General features: G+C 42.4%; 1 protein-coding gene across 3 annotated transcripts in view; it reads left to right on the top strand.

Moving 5' to 3' along the window:
* The first annotated feature begins 1,033 nt into the window (after window positions 1-1,033).
* Window positions 1,034-7,914, top strand: part of eif2ak2 (eukaryotic translation initiation factor 2-alpha kinase 2) — a 52,137-nt gene continuing 45,256 nt past the window's right edge. For 2 of the 3 annotated variants that reach the window (XM_065007784.1, XM_065007783.1), the window contains exon 1: window positions 1,039-1,269. The gene's annotated coding sequence lies outside the window, so the exon portion shown is untranslated. Of the gene's footprint in view, window positions 1,270-7,914 lie in introns of all 3 variants that reach the window. The other variant, XM_065007785.1, reaches the window with a different exon arrangement.

The following is a 7,914-nucleotide window of genomic DNA, read 5'->3' as shown; positions in this document are numbered from 1 at the left end:
ACAGACCACCAAGTCCAGATGTTTAGCATAGGGTTCATTCATCCACAGACCACCAAGTCCAGATGTTTAGCATAGGGTTCATTCATCCACAGACCACCAAGTCCAGATGTTTAGGGTTCATTCATCCACAGACCAGATGTTTAGGGTTCATTCATCCACAGACCACCAAGTCCAGATGTTTAGCATAGGGTTCATTCATCCATGTCATCCACAGACCACCAAGTCCAGATGTTTAGCATAGGGTTCATTCATCCACAGCCCACCAAGTCCAGTTGTTTGCCTCCTTATCTAACACGTTGTATTCAATAGGATGCGACATTTATTGCAAATGCAGATATCATTTTTGGAGCTGTTTTAAAAATATATATGGCACTTTCACCAATTTATTGGCATGTAAACATACTTTTTTTCTTATTCGTTTAACCTAAAACTTCTCACATACATATTACTAACTGAATGTCGTATTGTTTTATTTTGGGAATATAATTATTTGTAGCCAACACGTAGACGTCAGCCCAGTAGCCATATTGACTGATGACGTGTGGTACGGGAAATCGAAACCAAAGATTATGGATATAGTGACAAGATACGGGTCTCTACTTCCTAACAATGGGAGTTATTGTCCACAACGCGGACCGGTGGACTGTCTAGCTCCCGCCTATTCTTTCTTTGGATTTTTAACGTCAACCGCCTGTATTCAATAGAGAGAGACGCTATGCCACTCCTCAATCCTGAATATGCATAGTCGTCTCGAGACAAATTCCGATATAGTGTTGTTGTTTTTTTCAAAGTTGCCGTGATGTCACGTGTCCTACTTAAATCAGTAAACTCGTAACAATTTAACCATTGCAAAATTTATATTCGAGCAAATAAATCTCACGTAGCAAATAAGCTATTTACTTTCTTTGTTGACCATATTCGACACTCGCATTGACCTCCATAAAAAAAACTCACGCAACCTGCTGGAGACGGATTTTCATCCGAGTTGAGCATCTCTCTTCCTTTTCCTCTCTGTAGAAACTTTTCCTCTCTTTTGAAGCACAAAACGAAAGTAAAGCGCGATGACTGGACACTGACAGCAGTGCAGTCGCTAAGTGTTCAAACACTCGTGGGACCATCTACACCAAGTACTCTAACTATAACAACAAATGATACATAACTATAAAACGTTAGAGAGCATCCACACTAGAGAAACGTTGATCGTTCTACACCGATCAATCCACTGGTCAACGCATCCTACTGCACGCTAAAAGGCCTATTAATAAATCGGTAAGTAACACAGACGATTCAGTACATTAGGGTGTGTTCATTGTCATAGTGTGAACTGCAAATAATACTTCAATGCACATGTCACGAAAAATATATATATAGAAACTCGTATTTAAATGAAGCATTTCAACAACATATGCTGTTTAGCCTGCGCGTCTTTTATATCATGTCATTGCTTGCTTGGTTCCCAACTGACTTCCATTTTTCGAACGAATGTCAATTTGTTTTGGATCTTATTTTTCACTGTGTTCATCTCTCTGTTTGACCTGTGCAACCATTAACAATGCATCAGTGTAACAATATCATTTATGTGGCCAAAGTGATCACACCAACGCACGCTCTCTCAACTCTCAACTTTCCCCTTGAGAGTTCTTCTTCGGTGGAATTTAACTGTGGTTGGCATCCAATAGGTTGCGTTACCCTTCCCCAAATGGACTCTAGTATAAATCCATTATACTTTGTGATAAAAACAAGTTTTTTTAAACACCAAAGTACTTCTCTACAGCTGCTACCACAATATCTATTTTCTGTGATTCACGTGCCATTTCTGCGGTACAGTTAAAAACCATTGCTATGAATGATAAGAAGCCAACCTTCCTTACCCAGTAGTTTATTTGGACTAGGCCTATTTTACATTCAGCAATTAGCAAGAGCAAGACTGGTTCTCCCCAAGAAAAGGCTATTTAGGCCTAGTATTTTTTTTAAAGTATAAAATAAATGTCCTACAGCTTTTGTAGATTGTAGCTATTCCTGGGATGACACGTGAAAATGAGTAACGTAGATACAAGGAATACAGTCGAGGTTTGAGTCCGTGTAGCCTATTGCACGTAAGAACAGCTGGAAGAGAGAAAGGCTAGTTGCTTGGCGGAAGTAAGACACTAAATATTAGGCCATTCATTACATAGGAAGAAATTAGGGTTCTTTGGGTAGGGTGATGGTTCTATGTGGAACCATAATGACTCAAAGAACCCTTTGAGCTCTTCAACGATTCTTTACTATTCACAAAAAGGGTTCTTTACTCCTTTAGTGAGAATAAAAATGTAAGGGAGGCGGCTCATTGGAATATCTGAGGGAGTGGTTTGGAAACGGACTATTACTCATGTGCAACCATGAGTAATAGTGTCATTCCAGTGTATTTAATGTGTTGTGTAATGCCATGACATATTACATAAACCTATGGCCAGTGACTGACTCATGTACTGTAAGGTCTTGAGTCTATTGAGAAAAAAAAATATATATATATATATATATATATAGCCCTTTGTACATCAGCTGATATCTCAAAGTGCTGTACAGAAACCCAGCCTAAAACCCCAAACAGCAAGCAATTCAGGTGTAGAAGCACGGTGGCTAGGAAAAACTCCCTAGAAAGGCCAGAACCTAGGAAGAAACCAAGAGAGGAACCAGGCTATGAGGGGTGGCCAGTCCTCTTCTGGCTGTGCCGGGTGGAGATTATAACAGAACATGGCCAAGATGTTCAAATGTTCATAAATGACCAGCATGGTCCAATAATAATAAGGCAGCACAGTTGAAACTGGAGCAGCAGCACGGCCAGGTGGAAGTTGAAACTGGAGCAGCAGCATGGCCAGGTGGACTGGGGACAGCAAGGAGTCATCATGTCAGGTAGTCCTGAGGCATGGTCCCTAGGGCTCAGGTCCTCCGAGAGAGAGAAAGAAAGAGAGAATTAGAGAGAGCACACTTAAATTCACACAGGACACCGAATAGGACAGGAGAAGTACTCCAGATATAACAAACAGTTGACTAAATCAGTCAGTGGGTCTCAGTTCTCTCCTCAGAGTCCTCCAGCTGTTCCAGAGGTAGCTACTTGATTCAACTTAATGTAACGGATGTGAAACGGCCAGCTAGTTAGCGGTGGTGCGCGCGAATAACGGTTCAATCGGTGACGTCACTCGCTTTGAGACCTTGAAGTAGTTGTTTCCCTTGCTCTGCAATGGGTAATGATGCTTCGAGGGTGGCTGTTGACGTGTGCAGAGCGTCCCTGGTTCGCGCCCAGGTTGGGGCGAGGGGACGGGCTGTTACATTAACACAATAATAACACCTATGGAATTTCAACAATATAATACGGCTAACCTGAATAAAATAAAATAAAACCTGTATGGTTCATCAAAATGATTTATGAAGAACCTTTCAGATTGAGAATGGTTTTGTAAAGAACCTTTCTCCATAAAGGTTCTATAAAGAACCATAAAAAATGGTTATAACCATAGAATATAGAATGTTAGGAAAGAGTTCTTTATTGAACCATCATGGGTTCTATGTAGCCCCAAAAAGGGTTCTATATAGCCCCAAAAAGGGTTCTATATAGCCCCATAAAGGGTTCTATATAGCCCCATAAAAGGTTCTATATAGCCCCATAAAGGGTTCTATATAGCCCCATAAAGGGTTCTATATAGCCCCATAAAAGGTTCTATATAGCCCCATAAAGGGTTCTATATAGCCCCATAAAGGGTTCTATATAGCCCCATAAAGGGTTCTATATAGCCCCATAAAAGGTTCTATATAGCCCCATAAAGGGTTCTATATAGCCCCATAAAGGGTTCTATATAGCCCCATAAAGGGTTCTATATAGCCCCATAAAGGGTTCTATATAGCCCCATAAAGGGTTCTATATAGCCCCATAAAGGGTTCTATATAGCCCCATAAAAGGGTTCTATATAGCCCCATAAAGGGTTCTATATAGCCCCATAAAAGGTTCTATATAGCCCCATAAAGGGTTCTATATAGCCCCATAAAGGGTTCTATATAGCCCCATAAAGGGTTCTATATAGCCCCATAAAAGGGTTCTATATAGCCCCATAAAGGGTTCTATATAGCCCCATAAAAGGTTCTATATAGCCCCAAAAAGGGTTCTATATAGCCCCATAAAGGGTTCTATATAGCCCCATAAAAGGTTCTATATAGCCCCATAAATGGTTCTATATAGCCCCAAAAAGGGTTCTATATAGCCCCAAATAGGGTTCTATATAGCCCCAAATAGGGTTCTATATAGCCCCAAAAAGGGTTCTATATAGCCCCAAAAAGGGTTCTATGTAGCCCCAAAAGGGTTCTATGTAGCCCCAAATAGGGTTCTATATAGCCCCAAAAAGGGTTCTATGTAGCCCCAAATAGGGTTCTATATAGCCCCAAATAGGGTTCTATATAGCCCCATAAAGGGTTCTATATAGCCCCAAAAAGGGTTCTATATAGCCCCAAAAAGGTTCTATGTAGCCCCAAATAGGGTTCTATATAGCCCCAAATAGGGTTCTATATAGCCCCAAATAGGGTTCTATATAGCCCCAAATAGGGTTCTATATAGCCCCATAAAGGGTTCTATATAGCCCCAAAAAGGGTTCTATATAGCCCCAAATAGGGTTCTATGAAACACCAAATAGGGTTCTATATAGCCCCATAAAGGGTTCTATATAGCCCCATAAAGGGTTCTATATAGCCCCATGCAGGGTTCTATATAGCCCCATAAAGGGTTCTATATAGCCCCATAAAGGGTTCTATATAGCCCCATGCAGGGTTCTATATAGCCCCATAAAGGGTTCTATATAGCCCCATAAAGGGTTCTATATAGCCCCATGCAGGGTTCTATATAGCCCCATAAAGGGTTCTATGTAGCCCCATAAAGGGTTCTATGTAGCCCCATAAAGGCTTCTATATAGCCCCATAAAGGGTTCTATATAGCCCCATGCAGGGTTCTATATAGCCCCATGCAGGGTTCTATATAGCCCCATAAAGGGTTCTATATAGCCCCATAAAGGGTTCTATATAGCCCCGTGCAGGGTTCTATATAGCCCCATGCAGGGTTCTATATAGCCCCATAAAGGGTTCTATATAGCCCCATAAAGGGTTCTATATAGCCCCATGCAGGGTTCTATATAGCCCCATGCAGGGTTCTATATAGCCCCATGCAGGGTTCTATATAGCCCCATAAAGGGTTCTATATAGCCCCATGCAGGGTTCTATATAGCCCCATAAAGGGTTCTATATAGCCCCATAAAGGGTTCTATATAGCCCCATAAAGGGTTCTATATAGCCCCATAAAGGGTTCTATATAGCCCCATGAAGGGTTCTATATAGCCCCATAAAGGGTTCTATATAGCCCCATAAAGGGTTCTATATAGCCCCATGCAGGGTTCTATATAGCCCCGTAAAGGGTTCTATATAGCCCCATAAAGGGTTCTATGTAGCCCCATAAAGGGTTCTATATAGCCCCATAAAGGGTTCTATATAGCCCCATGCAGGGTTCTATATAGCCCCATGCAGGGTTCTATATAGCCCCATAAAGGGTTCTATATAGCCCCATAAAGGGTTCTATATAGCCCCATGCAGGGTTCTATATAGCCCCATAAAGGGTTATATATAGCCCCATAAAGGGTTCTATGTAGCCCCATAAAGGGTTCTATATAGCCCCATGCAGGGTTCTATATAGCCCCATGCAGGGTTCTATATAGCCCCATAAAGGGTTCTATATAGCCCCATAAAGGGTTCTATATAGCCCCATGCAGGGTTCTATATAGCCCCATGCAGGGTTCTATATAGCCCCATGCAGGGTTCTATATAGCCCCATAAAGGGTTCTATATAGCCCCATGCAGGGTTCTATATAGCCCCATAAAGGGTTCTATATAGCCCCATAAAGGGTTCTATATAGCCCCATGCAGGGTTCTATATAGCCCCATAAAGGGTTCTATATAGCCCCGTGCAGGGTTCTATATAGCCCCATAAAGGGTTCTATATAGCCCCATAAAGGGTTCTATATAGCCCCATAAAGGGTTCTATATAGCCCCATAAAGGGTTCTATATAGCCCCATGAAGGGGTTCCCTGTGATTACAAGCCAAAGAACCCATATGTGGTACTATATAGAACCATGTGTAGCTAAATAGTAGGGCTATAAATATAACCTGTCAAAATGAAAGAAAATAAGGTTCCAGATAATGACATGGCACATCTGTCCATTCCTCCAGGTTGTGCTCTGCAGTCCCCACCCAGGGCACACAAATCTCCCATATTGATTAGGCCTACATTTTTATACAAGGGCATTATTTAGTTGATTAGTCATAGGTCCATTCTGGACGGTTTACCATCTCCAGAATTGCATTTGAACCCAGTCTGGCACAAAGAGAACATTCCTGTGGGAGAAATGTCTATACACAATCTATATACACGTGTACCGTTTACCACATAGAAGATAAATATTTTTTATAATTGAATTATAGTTAGGCTTTTCTTTTATTCCAGGCTTTATGTAAATATTATGCAAACGGAAATACACAATGGACAAAAAAACATTTCAGTTGCGCCTCATCACTCAGCCACATAATACCAGGGTATATCTGGTGGTCTGTCTCCTTACCGCTCAGCCACATAATGCCAGGGTATATCTGGTGGTCTGTCTCCTCATCGCTCAGCCACATAATACCAGGGTATATCTGGTGGTCTGTCTCATCACTCAGCCACATAATACCAGGGTATATCTGGTGGTCTGTCTCCTCATCACTCAGCCACATAATACCAGGGTATATCTGGTGGTCTGTCTCCTTATCACTCAGCCACATAATACCAGGGTATATCTGGTGGTCTGTCTCCTTATCACTCAGCCACATAATACCAGGGTATATCTGGTGGTCTGTCTCCTCATCACTCAGCCACATAATACCAGGGTATATCTGGTGGTCTGTCCTCATCACTCAGCCACATAATACCAGGGTATATCTGGTGGTCTGTCCTCATCACTCAGCCACATAATACCAGGGTATATCTGGTGGTCTGTCCTCATCACTCAGCCACATAATACCAGGGTATATCTGGTGGTCTGTCTCCTCATCACTCAGCCACATAATACCAGGGTATATCTGGTGGTCTGTCTCCTTACCGCTCAGCCACATAATGCCAGGGTATATCTGGTGGTCTGTCCTCATCACTCAGCCACATAATACCAGGGTATATCTGGTGGTCTGTCTCCTCATCACTCAGCCACATAATACCAGGGTATATCTGGTGGTCTGTCTCCTCATCACTCAGCCACATAATACCAGGGTATATCTGGTGGTCTGTCCTCATCACTCAGCCACATAATACCAGGGTATATCTGGTGGTCTGTCTCATCACTCAGCCACATAATACCAGGGTATATCTGGTGGTCTGTCTCATCACTCAGCCACATAATACCAGGGTATATCTGGTGGTCTGTCCTCATCACTCAGCCACATAATACCAGGGTATATCTGGTGGTCTGTCCTCATCACTCAGCCACATAATACCAGGGTAAATCTGGTGGTCTGTCTCATCACTCAGCCACATAATACCAGGGTATATCTGGTGGTCTGTCTCCTCATGACTCAGCCACATAATACCAGGGTATATCTGGTGGTCTGTCTCATCACTCAGCCACATAATGCCAGGGTATATCTGGTGGACTGTCTCCTCATCCACATAATACCAGGGTATATCTGGTGGTCTGTCTCCTCATGACTCAGCCACATAATACCAGGGTATATCTGGTGGTCTGTCTCCTCATCACTCAGCCACATAATGCCAGGGTATATCTGGTGGACTGTCTCCTCATCCACATAATACCAGGGTATATCTGGTGGTCTGTCTCCTCATGACTCAGCCACATAATACCAGGGTATATCTG

Source organism: Oncorhynchus nerka, linkage group LG23 (assembly GCF_034236695.1).
Source record: "Oncorhynchus nerka isolate Pitt River linkage group LG23, Oner_Uvic_2.0, whole genome shotgun sequence".
Lineage (NCBI taxonomy): Eukaryota > Metazoa > Chordata > Actinopteri > Salmoniformes > Salmonidae > Oncorhynchus > Oncorhynchus nerka.
The sequence above is the reverse complement of the archived record's forward strand: the minus strand, read 5'-3'. Positions and strand labels throughout refer to the sequence as shown.